Source organism: Bombyx mandarina, chromosome 22 (genome assembly GCF_030267445.1).
Source record: "Bombyx mandarina strain Sakado chromosome 22, ASM3026744v2".
Classification (NCBI taxonomy): domain Eukaryota; kingdom Metazoa; phylum Arthropoda; class Insecta; order Lepidoptera; family Bombycidae; genus Bombyx; species Bombyx mandarina.
The window spans coordinates 4,796,173-4,808,484 of NC_143228.1; the positions used below are offsets into that span (position 1 = coordinate 4,796,173).

A 12,312-nucleotide genomic window follows, 5' to 3' on the forward strand; every position below is an offset into this window, starting at 1 on the left:
CTATGAAGGAGTGACTGAGCCATACTTTTGTGAAAAAGGTATCAAAACATCGGCACAAGTGTATCAAGATACCATTCTTGTGAAGGCAGTGAAGCCCCTTAACAGCACCATGTTCAATAATCAAGAATGGTCCTTCCAGCAAGACTCGGCGCCAGGTTATAAAGCTCGGTCTACGCAGTCTTGGTTGGAAACGAACCTTTCGGACTTCATCAGAGCTGAAGACTGGCCGTCGTATAGTCCCGATCTCAATCCGCTGGATTATGATTTATGGTCAGTTTTAGAGAGTACGGCTTGCTCTAAGCGCCATGATAATTTGGAGTCCCTAAAACAATCCGTACGATTGGCAGTGAAAAATTTTCCCATGAAAAGAATGCGTGCTTCTATTGATAACTGGCCCCAAACATTTAAAGGACTGTATTGCAGCCAATGGAGACCACTTCGAATAAGCTTTTTTATACTTTTATATTTATGTATGTACACACTGTAAAAGTAATAAATGTTATTTGCAATAGAATTTTTTTTCTTTTGTCTCAGTATTTATGGCAAGACTAGGTAAATCTAAAAAGCATCAATAGAATTATTGTTATGTATGTAATGGTTACAATTCAATTTTATAATATACGACCGCAGTTACTATCAATTAATCTAATTATTTTCGAGGCGATACGGCGCAACGCACGGGGTCGTTCGCATCAAAATTCAATTTACAACTCTAAAAGAGGCACCATCAAGTAACGCGACGAGAGGGCGTGACGTTTTAATTAAGCTTTTCTTGGTAATTCAATTGTATTTTAACTCCTAACTGAACTTATTTTTACATATTTTCCAGAAATTATTAAAGGATTTTGGAAAAAAAAAACCTTAAATAAAAATCAACTTTAAAAAATTCGATACTAGCGAACTAAAATACGTACAGATACGATACTTAATAGTATTAATATTATAGCTATCAATAATACCTATAATCGAACTGCGCAATAATCGGTATTCCGACGCCCCGTACTTTATACGCATCGATAGAGAGTCGATCGATCGACGGTTCACGTTCAAAGGGTTAACTTATACATTTTGAGCTTACGAAATAGAATCGTCGTAGGTATCACGGGCGTTCGTGCGGTGCATTTAAAGCCTGAAGTTAAGGGCACTTATTTTTGGGAGGTAGCAATATAGGGAAGATCTTCCACCGAGCGGGTGTAATTGGTAGACTGACGCCGCTGCGGTCCGAATGCTATTTTTGGGAACCGCATATTTGCGTATAATCTCTTGAAAATGTTGTTATCGAGATTCAGGCATCTATCATAATAATATATATTTTGTTCTGAAGGGTGGGGCAGCCGTTGTACCTAAAACTTTAGAACTCATGTTTCAAGGGTTTTGTCATTTACGTTGTAGATGTCTGTGGGCTTCGGTAATCGCTTAACACCAGTTGGGCCACGAGCTCGTTCATCCATCTAAGCATTAAAAATACTACTACTATTAGTTATATACAATACAACATGTTTTTTGTTTACTCTTTGTTTCCCTTTTTGATGTTTAAAGGTATTTAAATATGTTTGTCCCATAGTACAGGAAATGGATCGGAATCGAATCGAAGTATTTATTATTCATCTTATCTTATAACTTTAAACGAGCAATTCTTGTATATAATATATAATCTGAATCTCGGAAACAGCTCCAACCTTTTTCATAAAATTTAGTATACAGGGGATTTCGGGGGCGATAAATCGATATAGCTACGATTTATTTTAAGAAAATGTTGTTTTATTCTTGTTTTCAATAGTCAACTTTATGACTCTTACCGACATCTATTGGCGAATAATAATACTATTTTTACTGCTTTAAAGACACAACAAGATGGCGTAATAAAAAAAAATAAAAAAACCGAGCGAAGCTCTGTCATCATCTAGTTATTATTATAATAAAGGCAAATAGATCACTGTAAGATTTGGAGGAAACGAATTACACTTCAAACGATTTAGCCATCATATTTGTACAAACATGGAAATTTCTTTAGGAGTTCCAATATTTGTATGTATATAAAATGAACATAAGATTATGTCATGTCAAGTAAATAGCATGTTTCGAACACATTAAACGGATCTGATCACTCGGCCAAACTGTCTGGCTGTAATCTAGTGCGCTGTCCGACACATTAATCAAATTCGGATCTCAGTATCGGAGCAAATGCACGGTGCAGTGAAATGGAATTCAATTACACGACTGAACTGCTCTTTATACTATCGGGATACTATCGGGATAATAGACTGAATTATGTTTTAAGCGCTTACGAACGGATGCTATAAAGGCTGTTTTTTTTAATTGCCTTCCAAAGCAGCTGAACTACTCATTGCCCTTGAGAAGTCGTGGAGGTCAGTAATTTTAGGAGCACGGCCATCCCGCAGTCAACCGAGAACAATCTTTTACAAACCTCCTTTGAAGAAGCTCTCGGAAAACATCTTCGAGGGAAATTCATTACAAACTTAGCATACGTTGCAAAATTTAATCCTGGAAACGCATTACTTTCAACGGGTAGGGAGCAACTAAGCCATGAGTGGTGCGTAATGGTAAATGACGAGCTAATTTGAAACATTTATTCAGGAGACACCCAATGGAAGGTACGCTTTAACTCGCACAGAAAAACGAAATCACTTCACAAACAGATGAAAGGCCGATTCTATTCTCATACATTCTATTAAGCCTGATACATAATTTTGTTGTTTTGGGAGATGTATAAATGTATGTAGATAGGGATATGTTCTATGTTAACATTTAAAATAGGTATAGTTTGTTCTTTGTTCTTTATTGTACACAGAAAAAAGCAAGTATTAGAAAAGGAATAATTTTATATGGTACTAGCGACCCGCCCTCGCTTCGCTTCGGAAACATTAAAACACACATGAAACCAAAAAAATAAAATAAAAAAAATAAAAAAAAAGTAGCCTATGTTCATCAGGGACAATGTCGGCTTCTAATGGAAAAATAATTTTTCAAATCGGTCCAGTAGTTTCGGAGCCTATTCGAAACAAACAAACAAACAAACAAATCTTTCCTCTTTATAATATTAGTATAGATTTAAAGAAGATCTGAACTCATCAGAGTAAATTGCATTATAGATATAGAAGGCAGAAAAGTGTACAACAAAATAAAATAAAAATAACTTAACATAATACAATTAATATACCTAAATAGTAAAGACTCATATAATGTTAAAATGAATATACTATTATAGTATATACCTGCAGAAATTTTTATTAAATATACGCATGTACATAATGTAAAATAGAGGGAAAAAGGCCTAGGGGTAGAGGTCCCAAACGATGGTCGGACCAAATAGCGGAGGAACTGGGGATACCTATCAGCGACGCACTCCACCGGGCTGCAGGGCGGGATCGATGGAGACAGTTGGTTGACGAAATCGGACGGAGTCACGATCCTCAGCAGTGAGAAACCGATCGAAGAGAGAGAGAGTACATAATGTATGTACCTACATAAATTTCATTAAAAATATAACAACATTGAATGAAATCTGTTAGCTGAGTGATAGGAAATCGGGATATTAAGCGTATAAAGTGTGAAGTGGGAAAAAGAGTTCTATAGTCGTACAATCTGAATGGTAGAAGACTCGTAATAATGTCTGGAAATATCCAAGTCCTCTCATGGATGAAAAGAAAAGAAGAGTAATTGGAAGGTGTATATTTTTGGTGATCAGGATCTAATACTCAAAGCACCCCTGAAAGTAGATCTTTCAGATGAAATATTTAAAACTAAGTAAAAAAAAACAAGCCCAGTGTTTGTTTTATAAACAGGAAGTAGTATCATGTAGCCGACTGATTCAATAATAATTATTCGCGGTTCTTACAAATTGAGCGTGCGAAAAATTAAATAAGTATTTCCATGTACCAATTGTTTAAGCAGTAAGTATATGTAAGCTTGAGGGTAGATATTATATTGTTGAACACCAAGTAAAACGAAGTCACCTTTGGTTTCTGATTTAATCAACAATATGTTAACTTGACAATTCACTTTAACACTTGTCCAACTTTAACCAGTACGTACAACAGTCACTGAATCACACAACGTAACAACGATATAGTAAGTGCACCGGGCAAACGCAGTCGAACGAATGTTCATTTCAAGGCACGTTCCGCCTTTTTATACTAGCCGGCGCAGCGGGCTTATGAGTCACTCTGTTGCAGCTGTTGTTTACGAGTGGAACGATACGGCCGGCGCACCTGGCTTGTGTGAGTCACTCCTATTGCACGTGCTATATAACATAAATATCGTTAACGCCGTCACGGCCATACTGACGTGCGCTCGTCCTCGTGCGCGCATTCTTATGGTATGTCTGTGAACAACAAACGTTCGTTCATCCTGACATTAACGGATGCAACTTAAAACGTGGTCTATGATATTAACAATCTAGTACGGTTCGGCTCGCATAATTCTTCAGAAAATCCTATACTGGCTATAAATAACCTTCAGACTGCTTACATACCTGGGCCAGTTCATTTAAAACTCTTCAGGTATGTAAGTATGTCCCTTTTAACTTAGACCGGAATTGTTATCCCTTCAGTTTTTCGAACTGGACCGGATAATGCTAGACCGAATCGCAATCCCTGTAGCTAATTGTTGTGGCTAATCTAGATGAAAATCCCTATAGCCAAGCCATTGGACCGGACAGACCCTTCAATGACTTCACACTTTTTTTTCTTTTTTTTCTCTTTTTTTTTTTTGCTAGTCCGGATTAACATCTCTCTAGCCACATACAATTCTCTTCTTTTTTTTTTTTTTTTTTTAATCTGCGTGTACGGTAGCGTTTGTTAAAACATTTCTTAAACCAGAACATTTATACGGAATTTCTTCAGAAATAGTGCGAGACCGACCATCGTTTTCTATATTTCCAACACCTGCACCTGAGGTGCCTGAGCTTACAGACATTGTATCACTACCCACCGACTATGTTTGCTGTATCGCTATTTGCGGACAAAAATTTCGCTTCTATTGTCAGTGATAGAGTCGTCATCATTAAGATCAGTTTCATGAACAAGATTAATTAACCCATCTGTGTACGCCGTCACGTCATCGTCACTATAATTTTCAGAAATTTCTAGTAGGCCTGACGGGCCTCGAGGTATTTCACGTAAGTTTTCATGGGGAAATTTGTACACTCTATTAGAACTATTTACATGTCTCAATTTATACCTATCGTTTTCCAAAACTGCAGTAATGTTGAAGGGACCTTTACATTTTTGGTCAACTTACGAAAACAAAATCCCCAGCGCAAAAGAGTTTGACTTTAGGTTTGCCTCGACTAAACCAAGCTTCTGTTTGTGCCCTTTTTTTTATGTTTTCGCCGGTCTTCGACCGTGCTAAATCAAGATCTAATCTAGAGGGATTATCACTCTGTTGAAACTTTAAGATATTTCAAGTGAACTACCCTGAACGGTAAACGTCTATTCTATTGGAGTAAACCCTGTTACTCGACAACGTGCACTATTAAGGGCGAGTTGAATATCCCCTAAGTGCTCTTGCCATCATGATTGGTCTAAGTTACTTTCAGATCAAAGAGTGACTTGTTCATGAAACCGCTTACCATTGAATAAATTACTATGACTTTGTTTTATAAGACTACATTCTGACCCTGAATGGAACATAAAGGGGAAGCCAAAACCACTTATCTGTAACACACTGAAGCTCTGGAACACACGTTGACGTCTCTGGTTGCACCTGCCACAGCACCTGGAGCAGTGTCGTTTTTCTTCTTGTAGCGCATGGAACACCCAGAAGCTACATGACTCGCATCACCGCACACGTAACAGCTGATTTGCAGGCGAGAGCCGGGCGCCCACGGATGAGGAGGTTGTTCAGGTTTTGCTGGAATATCGAAAAAAGTTTGAGAGCAGTATCTGTCGCAACACCCTTCGGCACGATGCCCAGGTTTTCCGCAGAAATGGCAGCTTCCACGGAAAAAAACTTCGAGAGCGTTTTGGTTCTTTATCAGGATCTTCGTTTTTTCTTTTGAGGGTAAAGCCACGTAATGTGTGAAATAGACGATTTTTTGTGGTAATAACGACAGAGTTCAATTCCCGACGGATTCTTTCATCACACTGCGACAGTATTGATATAACAAATCCGGTGGCTATTTGTTCTGGCACATTAGCGTCGGGAATCTTCTTTATAAGTTGCCATAGCCGGATACCGGCTTCAGCTGGTCCCTTTTTGCTTTCCATTTCAAATTTAATAACCAGGTCGAAGTGGTCTTGCATCATTAGATAATTTTGTCAGCATCTCTTTAATAGTAGGCCAGGATATTTTACCAGGCTGTATTTTTGCGAGGCAAGTAGCAGCTCGAGCCTTAAGCGAATGTGTGAGAGTCAAAATTAAATCGACACCATCCAATACTTCAACTACTTTAAACGGCCCTTTAAACTTCGTATCTAATTTCGTTTGATTATGCTCTTCGTATTAATGTGTGGACGAGCTCACAGCCCACCTTGTGTTAAGTGGTTACCATAGACATCCACAGCGTAAACGCACCACACACCTTGAGATAGAAGTTCTAAGGTCTCAGTATAGTTACAACCGCTGCCCCACCCTTCAAACCGAAATACACCACTGCTTCACGGCAGAAATAGGCAGGGTGATGGTACCCGTGCGGTCGATGGGACTATACGGAGCACCCGTCTGGTGCCACGTCCTTACCCACGAGAACGTCGCCGCGCTGCGACGCCGGCAGCGCGCGATCGCAGTCAGAGTTATTCAATGATACCTCACAGTCTCCTACGAGGCGGCGCGCCCTAGCGCAAGTGCAGCCGGAGCGCGGGGGCTCCAATATCGGCAGTCCGTGCTGGAGGCGTGGTCTCGTAGTTTGGCGGACCCGTCGGCCGGCCTCCGTACCGTCGAGGCGATTTGCCCGGTTCTCGCGGACTGAGTGGGCCGCGACCGCGGAAGTCTCACCTCCGGCTACACGATGTTACTCCCACACTGAGGAAGCCAACCGCGAACACTTGTCAAGCACGCACAAGCACGCACTTCACCGGAAAAACTTGCATCCGCCAGCGGAACCCGAACACCGCCGCATCGCCAGACACGAACGCACCAGACGTCTTATCTTACAGGTCACGACGACTTCAGATGTGTCAATTTTTCTTCCCCACGGAAACTTGCTTGCTTTCTTGTTTGCTTGCTTGCTTGCTGGAGCCCGAAGTCATCGAACGTGTAGTGTTATTGGTATTGAATCGAGTAGATTCTAAAATTTCAGCGACAATTCACAGTCTCATGTCCTGGTTTACTGTACTAGTGCCATGTAACTCTAGCAGTAGTCATTGGCTTAAAAACGATTCGTGTCGGAACTACCCACTCGTCATGACAGATCCATTATTGCGATCGAAGTTTCACTTGAGATTTGCACTTGCCTTAATTTCTTGCAATAGCTTGTTACGTGTTGTATTTCCGTTAGTAAATGCCATGTGATGAAGTCGACAGTCAAACTGGGCAACATGAGCCAGAACGTAAGATGTGACGATTTCTTCGTGGCTCAGATCTTCCATCGAGGTAACAGAGACGTTATTACACGACTTACGTATGCTGCATTCACGCTCTTGTGGCGTACCACTACTAGTATTCTGATCTGCATCATGTTTTTTTTGCTGTACTTCGAACATGTTCAAACACGTCACGCCAGTGAGAGTAGAGTCCTGATCTCACTTCTGATGTAAGCTTGAGGGTAGATATTATATTGTTGAACACCAAGTAAAACGAAGTCACCTTTGGTTTCTGATTTAATCAACAATATGTTAACTTGACAATTCACTTTAACACTTGTCCAACTTTAACCAGTACGTACAACAGTCACTGAATCACACAACGTAACAACGATATAGTAAGTGCACCGGGCAAACGCAGTCGAACGAATGTTCATTTCAAGGCACGTTCCGCCTTTTTATACTAGCCGGCGCAGCGGGCTTATGAGTCACTCTGTTGCAGCTGTTGTTTACGAGTGGAACGATACGGCCGGCGCACCTGGCTTGTGTGAGTCACTCCTATTGCACGTGCTATATAACATAAATATCGTTAACGCCGTCATATATAACATTTTTATTACCATGCAAAGACTTCAAGATGTTACGAATTTTTTGGCAAACATATGACCACTTCCTTTTTGACAAGTATTGGTCACACTTTTTTTTTATTGCTGTCGTAGGCAGACAAGCGTACATCACACCTGGTAGTGAGTGTTCACCGTTGTTTATGGGCATCATCAACGCCAGGGGAACAGCTAAGAGGCTGAAAAAGGATATGTTATAGAGCTCATGAAACACCATGGAGGGAAGTTGATCAAAACTGGATACTAGAGGCCTGGCTTGGCCGGTCATATTTAAGACGCTCGACGAAGAGCTTCGGTTGTTGTGGGCTCCAACAGGCCCTGTTGTTTCACGGGCCTCGGGGAGCGCCATTCGCCGATGTCCACACTGTGGTCGGAGGCGTTCGTATTGTTGCCCTCTATCACAGTCTCATTTACTTAGTAGCATTTTAGACGGTCATTTAATTTTTCGCACTCACTTCGTTGACCTGATCTCCCAGCTGTGGGAAACATCGGCGCAATAGGCCGGCTTCTCCCCAGCATCGAGGGGATCGACCAGGCGTCCATGGCCTTTACGTGGAGGTGGTATGGTAATAACAATGCAGAAACACGGGATTCTCGTATGGTACTAGTCGCTAACAGTGAGAGTGGTTAAGTCATTGCACCTGCCCCAGCGTGTCATTACGGTCAGGGCTCTTCGACGCTAGCAAGGCATCTTCTTTGAAGTGACATGGGTGTTGTCGAGGCCGTGTGGCCTTGGATCCTAAATACTTAAGAACAATTGAAAGTAAAATCGCAGAATATCAGGACATGATAATAATGAGTCTCCTACCAGCGCACTGCAAGGTGGCAGGGCGTATTGTAAGCCTGCGTGGGTAGGTATCACCATTCTGCCTATATTTGCCGCAATGTATTCATGCTTTCCTGTTTGAAGAGTTGGGCAGCTGTTATATAATACGACTGACACTTCGATTTCATGTCACAAGATGGGTGGTGGTGGATGGGATTACATTATGGTGTTTATGGACTGCGGTAATCGCACCAGACGGGGCTTGGGCTTAGACACGACATAACAAAAAGATTCTGAACGTTTTATCCTTGGCTGAAGTATTAGGCTGGAGATCGGTATTGATAAGCACGTGTGGCCTCGGAACACGTTAAAAACACGTTAAAAATTCAATTAACTTAATTAAAAAATCTTAACTAAAAATTCTATTTGAACAAGTGATCTCTCCGGAGCGAATTTCAATTTCTACCGCCTGTACAAACTCGACTATTTTTTTTAGTTTCATTAAGATACCTGTAATATTAATTAATAAATCAAATGAAATGGGTCAAAATTGTTTTTTTTTAACAAATTGAACGTTAGGGTAACAACATTCTGCAGTATTCTTAACACGTTCTTTTTAGCTTCACCTGTATCTATTATATCTATGTCATGTATTATAAAGTATGATTAAGTTGAAAATTAGTTAGTTGACTAAAGTATTGATACTTCAGTAGTGCGTTCCACCCATAGACCTAGGTTACATACTTCAGTGGTTCAACCGGGTTCCCGTGTGACGTGACATAAAACGTTAAAGAGTATAAAATTCACTGTAAAACGTGTTATAACCACTGAAGTATGAAACCTTCTATGGTTATAACAACATGGCACCTGACATGGAATAACAAAACGCAAATGAGAGCTAAAACGTAATTTTGTCTATGTTTAAATATGGTCGAAAATTTGACAATTATAAAATTTGTCAGAAATCAATAATTAGTAATTTGTATTCTCTTTGAATCATCATTAACAATGCCGTGATCAAGATGATCGAATCTTTCCCGACAAAGCCACAAGGATACAAAACATTACGAATGAAAGGACTGAAGAAGTACAAGAAATCGCCCGTGAAGACCGCCGCGTTAGTGTGACTCGACTTCGTGCTTCTCAATCACACGAGCAAAGTGAGGCAGCCCGTGAAACGGCTCGGTTTGTGGTCGTCGTGGCCTAACGGATAAGACGTCCGGTGCATTCGTGTTGAAGCGATGCACCGGTGTTCGAATCCCGCAGACGGGTACCAATTTTTCTAATGAAATACGTACTCAACAAATGTTCACGATTGACTTCCACGGTGAAGGAATAACATCGTGTAATAAAAATGAAACCCGCAAAATTATAATTTGCGTAATTACTGGTGGTAGGACCTTTTGTGAGTCCGCACGGGTAGGTACCACCGCCCCGCCTATTTCTGCCGTGAAGCAGTAATGCGTTTCGGTTTGAAGGGTGGGGCAGCCGTTGTGACTATACTGAGACCTTAGAACTATATCTCAAGGTGTGTGGCGCATTTACGTTGTAGATGTCTATGGGCTCCAGTAACCACTTAACATCAGGTGGGCTGTGAGCTCGTCCACACAGCTAAGCAATAAAAAAAAAAAAAAAATGCGAAAACAAAAAAAAAATCAAATCAATTGCTCAATAATTACAGGTTATTCCGTCAATCCAGTCTTAGTATCTTTATACCTACTCACTTAGACTCAGTATCAGTCAGACTTAGTATCTTTATACCTAGTCCAGCCATAAGTTCTATTACAAATGAAAATGCATTTCTTTTAATGAAGTAAAGTATTATTATTAAAATTTACAAGTCTCAGCAAAAAAAAATTCTATTCCAATTTTTTTTTTTTTTTTTTTTTTTCTTCCCTACCTATGCTGATAGCCTTGAGAGGCTATTTCAGCTTCGCCCTAACGTTAGTAGGTGAGCTCGCGGGGCTCAACCGGAGAGTTGCTAACACTGACCCTAGCAAGAGCAGTGCTTCGCAGAATCTACCACCGGATCGGAAACGCGACCCACTGAGAAGATCCGGCGAGAAACTCAGTGGGCTGTGTCTATGGGTTAGTTCACTCGTCGAACCCTTCGTCGCAAGCGACGGGTTCGACGAGGACGGTGACCGGTGCTTGTGGTGCCTAAAAGCACCGTTAATGGATCAGGAGGATCCGTAATGACGTGCTTTGGGCGACGTCGACGGTTTACCATTCGGTCTACTGGGTCGGGTATGTAATTTCCAGCGGCTACGATGAGAGGGTTCTCATGTCGTGCCGCCTTCTCAAAATGGCGCAGCGATGCCGACTGTAGATACTTACTAAGGGAGTCGAGCTCCAGGTCGTCGTGGAGATCCACATTCCTAAGGAACCAAGGCGCTCCGACGGCTATCCTGCAGAATCGTGATTGAATAACCTGAAGGGATTTCAAGTTGGTGCGGGCTGCGTGAGCGAACACTACGCTTGCATACGTCATGACGGGGCGTATACAAGTTTTGTAGAGAGTTACCTTATTACGGAGGGACAGTTTGCTTCGACTACAAAGCATTGGATAGAGTCGTCCTAGAATAAACGCGGCGCGGTCGCGTACCGTTTTTATATGGGGACGGAATGTCATCCCTCTGTCGAGGGTGACGCCTAGATATTTGACCTTCGAGACCCACGGAATGGGCTGGCCAAAGAGAGTGATGGGACTAACGGCGGAGGTGTTTGCGCGCCTACTACGGAGTGGGATGCTCGAAGTGATGTTCGGAGGGCGACCCCTTTTGAAGAGCACCGCTGCGCTTTTCGTGGGGTTGATGTCTATTCGCCACTTCCGGAACCACTGTCCCAGGGTGGCTACTGCGATCTGGAGTCGCCGATGAAGCAGCGACATCTTCCTACACGAGTAGTAGATAGCCGTGTCATCGGCGAAGAGCGCTAGATGGGTCTCCGGAGACCGGGGTATATCATTGATATACAAACTAAATAATAACGGGGAGAGCGCGGAGCCTTGCGGGACTCCGGCGGTCAGTTGACGGGGACGAGAACGAGTTCCCTCTACTCGATATCGAAACGAACGGTTCGACAAGAAGTCTCGTATGATGAGCACGAGTCTGTCTGGCACTCCCATGTTGTACAGTTTATAAATTAAACCGTTGTGCCAGACTTTGTCGAACGCCTTCGCGATGTCGAAGAAGAGGGCGCCGGTCGGGATTTGTTTACGCCTATTTAGTCCTATCAGAATGTGCTCCGTGAGGCGGTGCACTTGTTGTACGCACGAGTGTTTTGAGCGGAATCCGAACTGTTCGTCAATGAGAATTTTGTTCGCGGTAACAAAATCCCAGAGGCGTTTCCTAAGGAGCCGTTCGTAAATTTTTCCTATCGTCGAGAGGAGACTAATCGGACGGTAACTAGAAGTTTCGTTTGTCGGTTTGCCCGGCTT

At 41.9% G+C, this 12,312-nt stretch overlaps 1 long non-coding RNA gene across 1 annotated transcript; it reads right to left on the minus strand.

The window, feature by feature from the left end:
- Positions 1 to 3,978: 3,978 nt before the first annotated feature.
- On the minus strand, positions 3,979 to 8,076 carry LOC149500299 (uncharacterized). The gene is made up of 2 exons (XR_016325041.1): positions 6,318 to 8,076; positions 3,979 to 5,874 (listed from the first exon to the last, which is right to left on the minus strand). It is a non-coding gene; the product is annotated as an uncharacterized LOC149500299 (long non-coding RNA).
- Positions 8,077 to 12,312: the final 4,236 nt, after the last annotated feature.